This window comes from Penaeus chinensis, chromosome 13 (genome assembly GCF_019202785.1).
Source record: "Penaeus chinensis breed Huanghai No. 1 chromosome 13, ASM1920278v2, whole genome shotgun sequence".
Taxonomy (NCBI): domain Eukaryota; kingdom Metazoa; phylum Arthropoda; class Malacostraca; order Decapoda; family Penaeidae; genus Penaeus; species Penaeus chinensis.
In genome coordinates, this window is record NC_061831.1 from 3,608,754 (window position 1) to 3,621,253 (window position 12,500).

General features: G+C 38.5%; 1 protein-coding gene across 4 annotated transcripts in view; it reads right to left on the bottom strand.

Moving 5' to 3' along the window:
* LOC125031478 (guanine nucleotide-binding protein G(I)/G(S)/G(T) subunit beta-1) overlaps positions 1-11,231 on the bottom strand; it is an 85,907-nt gene extending 74,676 nt beyond the window's left edge. Inside the window, exon 1 of one of the 4 annotated variants that reach the window (XM_047622285.1) lies at positions 11,061-11,231. The gene's annotated coding sequence lies outside the window, so the exon portion shown is untranslated. Of the gene's footprint in view, positions 1-10,453; positions 10,617-10,769; positions 10,918-11,060 lie in introns of those variants that run through there. The other 3 variants (XM_047622284.1, XM_047622286.1, XM_047622287.1) reach the window with 3 other exon arrangements.
* Positions 11,232-12,500: the final 1,269 nt, after the last annotated feature.

Genomic DNA, 12,500 nt, shown 5'->3' on the forward strand with positions numbered 1-12,500 from the left:
TAAAGGTAATTACTGCCATAAGTAAAATAATAAAGGTCTTGAACTTTGAAATATAAATGACACCCTTACAGCATGATTCAGCCTTAAAGGGGCAAAGCTACAGGTCTACTTTTAAATGTCGTTTACTTTTTTTATTTGGATTCTACTTTTCCACTGATAATTTTCTACTTGTTCTTTTGTATGATAAACACAACAATATTTAACTTTGACACTCGTCATTCCAAAGGATTTCTTCATAACATAAAAATAAAAAGGGGAAAAAAAATCCTTTAACCTGCCACCAAATAAACAAAATCCGTGCCAACCATATGGGTGACACTACACAACTAAATCAATTCAACAAATAGCCCCACCCAAATGGTCTCGTCCTGTACCCGCATACTACTGGTTCTCCCAAATCAACTTGCATGAGTGTATCATGACAGAAGTAGTAAGCATTCTGAAGTAGGCAAATATCTATATTCAACCCTTCAGTTATGAAGTCTCTTCCTAAATTTCAACATACTAAGGAACATTCTGATTCCATCTGGCACAACGAGTTAAAAATATGTAAACATTATAAGATGAAAGTGCCATACTAATTGAAAAAATTAAATGAACAAACTGTACGCCCTAATCACTAATAGGCAACAACGTAACAGAAGTGAAATTAAATCTTGATATTTAAACAGTAATTGCAAGAGTATCAAATATTAGGACAAGGAAGGTTATAAATGGCACAAAAAGATGCCTCATACACCCCACAACAAACTCGTCAATTGCCCAGGCGTGTAGTGGCACAGGCTAATGTATGTTTGTTCTTTTTACCTATAATCAATGGATTAAGTAAGTTAGGAAGTTGGCCCAATCCTTAAGCAAATGCAACCCTTAATAGAAATCTAGTCCAAATTCTATTTGATAATTGGAAGTTTAATTTCAAATATTTAAAAATTTCCAAAAACTTAAAAGCATAAATGATGACAAAAATCAACCAGCATAGGTGTACTAATAACTAAAAGAAAAATTACATCTTTGTTTTTCAACTAACATTTTCCAGACTGGGTAATATAATTGTCATTGCTAGTAATACTAACTGTAATCACAAGAATTATAACCATGCAATATACAAGGCATGGATGTATAGCTTGGATCACACGCACATAAAAACCAATGTATTTGTAAACATTCATCCCTGCACTCAAGGTGTCTCTAGCCTTACTCACTGAAGCTGTATATCTATTGTGAAACTGGTCAAGCCATGTACAACAGTGAAAATGAAGCTCAGCTACTCTTGCTGAATCACTTGTTTCATCAATGTCTGTACATACACATAAAACTGTCTGTTTATCTAAGTTAGGCTCATTCTAACCTTTTGGATAGCCTTTGCAAAAGCAATTTTACTTAAAAAAAACAAAAAAAAACTGCACAAGTGAAAAACAAATATTACTGTTCCTTACAAACCATATGATACATAGATAAAATATTAATTCAACTGAATTCCCAGATACTTTTGTCTGTTTCATCATCCATCCCATGTTCAATATCTGATGTATTAAAAACAGCTAAACCGTAAGTCAAGATCTGGCAAACAAAAAAAAAAAAAAAAGAAAAAAAGAAAAAAGATAAAGAAAGAAAAATTAACGGAAGTCATAAAAAAATAGTGAAAGCTCTACCCAAGACCTACACACTGATACATTTTACTAAAGGGATTAAAACCCAGAGGCTACCCCAGAGCCTGACCTATGGCAACCTATTGGTCTGATGCCAATATTCATGATTAGCTTTCAATGAATACAGACTGATCCACCTAAATCTGTCTGTGCCACTCTCTCCCTTACTAACACTATGAGAGTCAGTTCTAAAGCTTGTAGCAATCTCAATTATTAAATGGTCAATCTTGGACCACTTTTTTAGACAGATACATAAGGTTAAAAGAAAAATATCTCGTATATGGGATAAGAATGCAGATGCACGTTGAAATTACTATGGATGATGATTAAGTCATTAGAAATGTGTAGGATCATTTTTCTATAGCGATTTCTTAACATTTTCTGTAATTTCTTCATTTGATCTTTTATCTGCATTTCAAAAACCTATACTTTATCAAATCTATGACTGTTGCCCCTAAATGAAAAATGTATAAATAGGCCAATTATGACAACTAACAATACCAAGTACATCAACAATAGCCATAACATCATCAATAATAATGACAAATAATACTGATGAATAATAATGATATATAACAATAACAATAATAATAATAATAATAATAATAATAATAATAATAATAAATAATGCTAATGTTGTTATTAATAATAACAATGAATAATAATAGTAACAATAAAAAAATGCAGCAGTTATATTAATCAAAAGTTATGAGAATATATTAATAATACGAAAACTAAATCAATCTAATACTGACAATAAAACTCAATGGAAATAATGATGATGATAGAATTAATAAAAGTAGAAGAACAAGTAATAATAAATATTGGATTAAGATCAAGATCAAGAGATGATGAAAAGTGATTATATCATTTAAATCGGCATTACTACCCCAAAACCAATCAACCCAAATCCGACGGACATGGCATATACATACAAGCCATGCCCACTGAGAGTTTACTTTATTAAATGTCATTACACAGATGGCAACAATTGTACCATGTCACCAATAAGCCAATTACGAGTACTGCCTGTCTCCTCTTTTCCTTGATTTTCAAAAATATTTCACATTATCTTATATTGCTGTTATTAATGTCTAATGTCTATGATAAAAATAACACCATCGATATTCATAGCCCATGTTTTTCCTGCCAGTTCATGGTCACAAGGTCTACTAATTGACTCCTTTGTGGCTAAGCACTAGCAGAGCCATCTATGTGCAGTGATATTTCACAAACTATAAAAAATGAGGACAGCATTTTCCAGCAGCATTGAGTTAAGAAAATAACTATTAACCCGATGCTGACAGGCCACGCCTATCGGTGTCATTACAAACTGATCGGTCTGCGGGGTACGGCTGTACACTGCAGCGACACACCAGAGCACTTGAATGGTGACATTTGGCTTGATGTAGTGGACTCCCGCGCTCAGTATCTGCTCATTGCCATTAATCTCCACAGAGTTTAAAATTTTTATTTATTTTCTTCACCCATAAGCATTGGGTTAACAAGAGAATAATGATAAAAATGATAAAGAACATGCTATATACTCTTTTGCATCATTTGAACCACTTTTATAATAGCAATAACGTATCACAGCAACTGCAAACTTAGTAACATGAGTGGTAATTTTATTATGATTATTTTGTTTCTAACAATTTGAAAAGTCTTATAAAGAGAAGCAGTAATACTAGGAAATATTTTGGTAATGGTAATAATGGAGGTAACGCAATGAAGTGCAAATGTTGAGACTTCCTTTATATTTGCCATGATGAAGTATGGAGGAAGAATCAACTCATTTGCTTAATGGTGAAACAATGGCAGTAAAATTTCCGACTTGCAAAATAAACTAAAAAAAAGCTATATCTGTCTATACAATCAATCATTGTAAACTGGTTATAAAATCCTATATTTTCTCTCCCAACATATATACACAAACCCCTCTTGATTAACAATAAGATCTCATAAGAAGTGCAATCAATGTGACTAAGTTGCACAGTAGCCCATATTTTCTACCCGTGTCCCACTATCCACAAAGTATTTATGTTCAATCTGTAAAGCATCTTCCATTATGGTATAAGTAGTGGCTTCTAAGTGTAGTGGAAGCACATCTAGTGGTAAAAAGCAAAAGAAAAGCCCCATGTTTCACGTAAAGTTGGATGTTGTAAAGAAGCATCAACGTAAAAAAAGAAAAAGTGAACTACAATATACACTACTTGGGAGTCTGGCAGTTGACTGTATTACAATCTACATTTCTTTCTTTAAATGTGAGTAATGATAGCGAGGTTTTACACACACTCCCTGTGGGCACTCGGTGGGAATTGATTTAGAAATTCGAAACCGAAGTCAGATACTGAGGTATATATATGAAAGATGGAATAATGCAATACCGCATTGATATTGGTGTATAACAATCCTCCCTGACCTGGCCTCGAACCTAGGTCACTCCGGCTATGAGACTGGAGGGCCAGTACTAAACCAACCATGCCACACGACCCACTAAAAGGAGTGTGCAACTAGGATCTAACTAGCTTCCATAGACATTACCTATCTACTCATGTATATACATGAGTAATGATAGCGAGGTTTTAATTCAGAATAACAAAGGTAGCTAAAGTTAAAATGAAGCAGTGTTTTTCTATTTACTCATCTCTGATAAACAGAGCCAAGAAGCCTTTGAATTGAGGTTACTCATTGGTCAATGCAATTCTGATGACCATGGCGAATCTACAAATTTTACTTTAAAGCAAAATTATATTTGTAAATTGCTTTCAACATATGCAGTCAGTTAAATTATGGAATAATTTTCAAATGCCAAAGTTCACATTTGCTTAAACTTTACCATTATCAAAGAAAAGTGTAGTTGATTTTTTTTTTTTTTTTTAAAGAATGTAAGTCATTATGCATTGCCACAAACCAACAAGGTTATATGGCTTCATGCTGCAATGATGTAATTGTATGGACTTGTATACTTTAAATATTGATTAACTGCCCTTTTATTCATCGATCTGTAGAGAATTGACAATTCAGTAATTTTGTTTTAATTATGAAAAATATGAGCAAATCTGTCATTTGAAAGGTATACACCTGGCACCACTATATTGCACCAGTATATTACCTACACTCCTCAAAATCTTCTGATGTAAGATTATCATATAACTAATAATGTGTTTTGCATGGATACTTAATTTCAATAAGCACAAAATCAACCAAATAAGAATTCTGTAATCTCATGCAAAGTATAGGTAACGAAAACAGCAGTATTCATATACAAGGAAGTAGAAATAAAATAACTAGTAGTAGCAGTAGTAGTATCCTCTTTGTGCTTGTCGTATTAGCTCACTGAAGGCAAGAGCACATATACACCTGTAATGTCAACAGTGGTTTTGATGACCCGCTTATTTATCCCATTGCTTGATTTCTCAAAAATAAGTTTCCATTTTCAATAATATTTCTATTAATACTATTATCATACTAATAATAATAGTTAAAGTAGTAGTATTAATATCATTGCTAACATAATATAAGAATAACACACAATAACACTAATAATGATGATGATGATGATAATAATAACAATAATAACAATAATATGATTAAGAATATTGATACCAACACAAATAACAATAACAACAGTAATAGTAATATAAGTAATAATATCATTATTAATGATAATCATATTATAAATTGTAGTAATAATTATATTACTAATAACATTAAATATAATAATAATTGCCATGACAATAACTATAGCCATAACAACAATAATATCTACAGCATAGTATTAAAAATGGAAACTTTCCCAACATCCACAGTAGAAAGTGCACGTACCCAATGCCAAAGAGGAGGAAGAGGAGGAGGAGGAGGAGGAAGAGGAGGAGGAGGAGGAGGAAGAGGAGGAGGAAGAGGAGAAGGGAGGAGGAGGGAGGAGGAGGGAGGAGGAGGAGGAGGAGGAGGAGGAGGAGGAGGAGGAGGAGGAGGAGGAGGAGGAGGAGGAGGGAGGAGGAGGAGGAGGAGGAGGGAGGAGGAGGAGGGAGGAGGAGGAGGGAGGAGGAGGAGGAGGAGGAGGAGGAGGAAAAGAAGAGTGAGGATTAGGAGGAAAAGAAAAGGGGAGGAGGAGGAAAAGTAGAAGCGGGAGGATTAGGAGGAAAAGTAGAAGCGGGAGGATTAGGAGGAAAAGAAAAGGGGAGGAGGGGGAGGGGGGAGGAGGAGGAAAAGGAGGAGAAAGAGGAAAAGAAGGAGGAAGAGGAGGAGGAGGGGGGAGAAGAAAAAGGAGGAGGGGAGGAGAAAGAGGAGGAGGAGGGGAGGAGAAAGAGGAGGAGGAGGGGAGGAGAAAGAGGAGGAGGAGGGGAGGAGAAAGAGGAGGAGGAGGGGAGGAGAAAGAGGAGGAGGAGGGGAGGAGAAAGAGGAGGAGGAGGGGAGGAGAAAGAGGAGGAGGAGGGGAGGAGGAGGGGAGGAGAAAGAGGAGGAGGGGAGGAGGAGGGGAGGAGGAGGGGAGGAGAAAGAGGAGGAGGAGGAGGAGGAGAAAGAGGAGGAGGAGGAGGAGAAAGAGGAGGAGGAGGAGGAGAAAGAGGAGGAGGAGGAGGAGGAGGAGGAGGAGAAAGAGGAGGAGGAGGAGGAGGAGGAGGAGGAGGAGGAGGAGGAGGAGGAGGAGGAGGAGGAAAATGAAAGAGATAATGAAGAAGAAGACGAAAGAGATAATAAAAAAGAAGAAGAAAGAGATAATGAAGAAGAAGAAAGAGATAATGAAGAAGAAGAAGACGAAGAAGAAGAAGTGGAGGTGGAGGTGGAGGAGGAGGAGGAGGAGGAGAGAAGAGATACAATATATGGATAATGTTGAGGTGTGTGAGAATAAAGGACTCTTCATAACAGTAATAACAGTAGTATCATCTTTTAACCCCTTGGTGACGGGTGAAGAAAACAAACGAACAAAAAAATACTCTATGCTCTGGCGACTTTGAGCGCAGGAGTTCGGTACATCAAGCCGAATCACCGCCTCGTAGCCTTTTGGCGAGCAGTTTATTATGACGTCTTGAGACGTGACCCATCGTGAAGGGATTAAGCATAGGGTTAATGCTCATATACTAAACAAGTATTCTATCACACCTAAATAAGAAATCTGCATGTGTTATGCTTATTGCCTTAATAGATAATCAAAATACTAAAAATAATATATAACTTAGGGTCCTTATACAAAAAGTGAAAACTTAGACTAGTAGGCAAGTTAATATATAATAGAATGTCATATGTAGTTGTCCTTATTACAAAATCATTTATAGTATTAGTTACATGATGTCCTATGAAACAACATGAACCCACAATACGAAGTATCGTTTGTAAGGAAAAGAAAAAATACTTTTGGTATGAAATATAATGATAAAAAAAAAAAAAAAAATCATAAGTAATAGTCAAAGCCTTTTCCCACCCTCCACAATGACTGCATATTTGACCAAAAGCACTATTATCTAATAGCACAGGTTCACTCTACTATTAGAGAATTAACTGTTTAATGAACCTCTGGCACTCTAGCAAAGGCCAACAAGTCCCTACAACATATATTCTGGCAATTTTTTGTCAAATACGGAACCAGTCCAAGCTTTTTCTAACCAGAATATGCACAGTGCAATTTTCTTGGCCTTTGTTGAAGTGCCAAATGTAATGGTAATTGCCAGAGCCACAACAGAAGTATAAATAAATTTTCCCCTAATGAAGTTCTCTACACTGTATAGTTAACCCAAAGCCGACGAGCATGACGTGTACGTACATGCTATGCCCACTGTGAGTTACTTGTTTGATTGTTTTTACACATTGATGGCTACACTTGTACTAAGTCACCGATGAGCCAATTACAAGTACTGCCCGTCTCACCCGTTTACCCCTTTCTTTGATTTACGAAAACATTTTGCATTATCTTATTTTGCTGTTACTAATGAATATAACATTACAGTAATTATAATGTTTATAATAAAAATAACACCATCGATATTCATAGCACAAGTAAAAAATACATTTCACAAAAAATATAGAAAATGAATCTAGCAATTTCCCCATTGTTTATTCATTTTCTCTGGCGACATTAAGGTTAAAACAACAAACTCCAACCGAGTTTCTAATTCTATAAAAAATCCCACTTAAAATATTCACATGTGATGTCTAGCTTGATCTAAACTGCAAATATAAACACATGGATTTGATTTAAGCTTATGAATCATCCTGAAAGAACTATGGCTCAGAAACCACAAACTTTAGATATTAATGATCAAGATAAGTGAAATTATACTTAATTACTAAAACTATAAATCAAAAGAATTAAGAGTCAATAGCTATGGATGCCAATAATCAACATATATCACTATTAAGGACTCCGAAACTGATGGGCAGTATGCTGGGCCTAGATTTTCACAAATTTCTCCTAATAGCATCATTATTAAAATCTCCCATAAGCAAATATGACATTAAGAATAGCAAATATCAGGAAACTTCTAAAATGATTCAAAAATGTCCACACTCGAGAATGCCCTCCACATGTCTGAATTACGAGATTGCGGACAGCAGTTTTCCACAATGAAATACGAGAACTCATAATGTATTACAAAAATTAAGATATCCTTATAAATATACTGTTTTTCTATCCAGGTCTGCTACAAGCTTAATGTCACCTACGAACTATGCAAGTCCAACCCAACAGTGGCACAGTGTCAACCAACTGCTGTGGCCTATATTCTATAAGGGCTCAAGCAAAGGCAAACATTTTCAGTCAAGATAGAGCTTCGGTTGGTTCCCTATATGACATACATTTGAAGAATAGTCTAAAATCTTAATCTTGTGAACTCATATGACAGAGGTTTGTTGACATTTGTAGCAGTGTGAAAGACACAAAGGTCAATGGCAGACATGCGGGCGTGTCTAAGATTTACGAATCCAAGTTTACCTGGTCTATCATCTTTAAGTAGCAACCTATTACCTTTCCGTTAAATTCAATTTCACTTTCTAATATAATAAAGGTGGAATCACATTATCAAAATACTAGGCAATGCTAAAACGACACTTTTAAAACTGGTCACAGAGATCAACACAACCTAGCACCTACTGGTGTTTAGGCAAAGGCCAACAGACTTCCACTGAGCTTATGCTTAATAGATAAAAATTTACAGCTTTTTTTGGCAATTTGCTGCCAAATATGGAATCACTCTTCACTATACTTATAGGACAAGTGTGGAAGCTTCATGGCATCGACTCGAGCATGGAGGCCAAGGCAAGTTCTCGATAATGCATTACTATCATCTTCATAGTTTTGAAAACAATTGCAATTGTCTTCTATATCTTTAAACAATGACTGATCAGAAACTAAAACAATAACAACTTCATATTGACTCCATAACACCAACAATGGACATCATACATTCTGATGACTTGGCATAAATTGTGTAGCAGATACTGACAATTTAAGAAGTAAAATCTCTTCTATTAGAAGCCTCTTCGGTTTGCAAATACTAAACAAAATTCCTGACTCCATCCCTTGCCTAAATCATTAAACGCATAGTACAATTTGGTATCAGTGTACTAGCACCAATACACCATCCGTTTTGGTAGTTTAGGGCCATGTGATAAATATTATCTAAATCAAATAAACAGAAAAATCTATCTGTAAAATATGCATCTGTATAACAATAAATAAACAAAAATTCCCATACTATTCACATTCACTTCAATATAAATATTACAGTGCCAAAGCAATTTTATACGAGCCTGTAATTTACATCACAATTCCGTTCCGAGATCCACTTCACTAGTTCTAGAGCCTAGCAAGTCAAAATACGAGAGAGCACCAAACAAAAACGAATCTGAAGTGCGAGATATCACAACCTATAGCCCCTTAACGGATCCTCGGTCCAGCCATCAATAGTTCCGTCTCCACTCAAACCAGTAAGAGCAGTATTCTGGTAAAATTATTTGGAACCACCTTACGTTAAAGCTTGCTTAGAAACAAATACATTGTAATCTGCCCGGCAAAATAAGTAACAAGTAAACACATCAATCATAGTGACAGGTAAACATTCCAAATCCCACCCAGCCAAAAGCTAAATCTTAAGGCTCGACAAAAGTAATAAAAAAACACGAGAAAAAAATCACTCCGCGTAGAGCCTGCTTCTTGAATAGCATGTGGCTTCCTTCGTGGAGTGAAATAATCCACACACCATGGCTAGGCCAGTCATTTGGCTTCCGAAACTGGTGCTCCCTTATCCGCACTTCCACTGTATATCCAGAAACGAGAGTAATGCGAACTATGGATAGAAATACTTGCTCACGGACATGTTTTTAGCCTAGGCCTATGGTAGGAAATCAATAACAAAAGGTAACAGGTAAGCACCAGGGTTTTAAGAAAAAAAAAAAAAAAAAAAAATTGAGTTAATATCCTTCCTCAAACTGTATCAATGTCCACACGAGGAAGGCCACAAGCCACACCTATAAAAATCCTCAATGCACAAGACTCGAAATACGAAATAAAAAAAAATTAAAAATCCAAAAATTGAAAATAAAAAAAAATAAAAACAAAAAAATTAAAAAAAAATAAAAATAAAAACAATCCACCATGACACTTGACAGGACGGGGCATTTGGGCCTCGAAAGCAGGTCAGCCTCGAGCCCCCGCCGCACTAAACACTCCTACTCGAGGCCTAGCACAAGGCCCACGCCCAGGGCACGGGCACGCGGGCGTCCACGGGCGTGAAATGGGCGTCGCGTGTCCCCAGAGCGCCTCGCACCCGCCCCTCCCACACCGCGGGGAAGCACCTCATTTGCCTCACTTTTCTCGACGAAGCCGCTTCTGCTCGGCCTCAGAGTGCCTCCTGCCTCGCGCCCCGACGAGCACTCGACCTCTAGTGCGTGCCCAAGTGCGCCAAAGTGCCACGAAGGGCGAGCAAAGTGCCAAAATCAGAAGCGACTCGACAGGGAGGCGAGAGCGATAAACATGGCCGCCGCCGCACGCACGCAGCGCCCATTCCTCGCGCCCCATTTCCACCCCTTTTCCTCCCGCTTCCCGGCCGCCTGCACGCCCACGGCACGCCCACGCCCTCGGCCTGGCCCCCGCGGCGCCCATTGCACAGGGAAGGGACGCCATACCTACTCTAACGCGGCCCAGGGTCTCAGCCGAAACACACAACCACTATCAAAACATCGGCCAAAGAACTGGAGGAGGAATCGATCAGCCTCGGCGCCGCCCTTCGCCTCGCTCGTCCTCCTCGCTCTTCCTCTCTCCTTCGCCTCCTCCTCCTCCTCCTCCTCCTCCTCCTCCTCCTCCTCCGCTCCTCCTCCTCCTCCTCCACCTCCTCTCCTCCTCCTCTCCTCCTCTCCTCCTCTCATCCTCCCTCTCTCTCTCTCTCTCTTCCTCCGTCTTCTTCCCTCCCAACTTACGCTAGGAAGATCCACAGGGCGAGACGCGAGTCAGGGACACATGTATCCAGCGCTCCGGTTCTCCTCGGCGGCGGAATGGGAGTCGCAATTTTGGTGGGAATAGTTGGGGGAAATTTTCGAAATGGGGATCGGCTCCGAGGCAGGCGGGGTGCGGCCCGTGCGCTCACTGGGGAGGCCCCGTGCGCCGCCGCTGACGTCACGCGCTCGGCCGCCCTCGGGCCCGCTCGGCGCCGCTCGGCTCCGCGGCGGGCGGCGCGAGCGGCGGCGGCGGCGGCGGCCGCGCGCTTTCACGTGCGCTCGGCGGGGACGGTGTGCTCCCAATTACACCCCTTGCAGATCATGAACCTATGGATAAATATGAAAAATACTTAAGATTTATTTTAATCGTACAAATGGCCCGCACGGCAGTCGCCCTCCGTTACTTCGCGCTGCCGCGCGATGCCGCCACAAAACTTTCGTCTGCTGCATTACCACACCCTTCCATTGAAGAAAATGGTTAAAGCGAAAAACATGAGAGAAAACGGTTACCGACTTTCACAGGCTTCTGAATGAATATGTTAAACGTTTCTATTTATTCAATAGTGCTATAGCGAATCGTCGTAACTGCTCCAAATCGGTCGCATTACATATTGTGTCTCAAAATTCGCACCTTGAAATCCTTCTGTCAAAACGACACACAACAGCGATGACAATACACGTCTCTCTCTCTCTCTCTCTCTCTCTCTCTCTCTCTCTCTCTCTCTCTCTCTCTCTCTCTCTCTCTCTCTCTCTCTCTCTCTCTCTCTCTCTCTCTCTCTCTCTCTCTCTCTCTCTCTCTCTCTCTCTCTCTCTCTCTCTCTCTCTCTCTCTCTCTCTCTCTCTCTCTCTCTCTCTCTCTCTCTCTCTCTCTCTCTCTCTCTCTCTCTCTCTCTCTCTCTCTCTCTCTTCCCATTCGCACGAATATGATATGCCCTAAATCTCAATAATCGATCTAAGATGATAGAAAAAAAATCGCACAAAGGTCATATTTCCGGGTATCAGGCTGTTGCAATATTCCCAATGTCCTTCAAGTGTGAGCTTTCACAAATCATAAAATTAAGTTCCTTCTCCTAAGATTTATCCGAGATTGCGTTATTCCCCGTTTCTTTTTTTAATAATCTCTGATCAGCGAACAGGGAATAAAGTTCTAAATCTTTTAAAAGTTTTTTTTTAGTATATGTAAAATAAATAAATGTATTCATTCTATTGTTTTGCAGAGAAAGTTGCGAGATTTAACTGCAATGAAATGTTAATGGCGTTGATCACAATTATTACAAAGATCATGATGATAAAGATAATTATGATAATCATCCCAAGATAAAAAAAAAAATATATATATATGGTTATATGATACTTAATAGTAATACGATAACTATAAAATTAATTATGAATGTGACATTTATACTTCAATGAAATTATAAA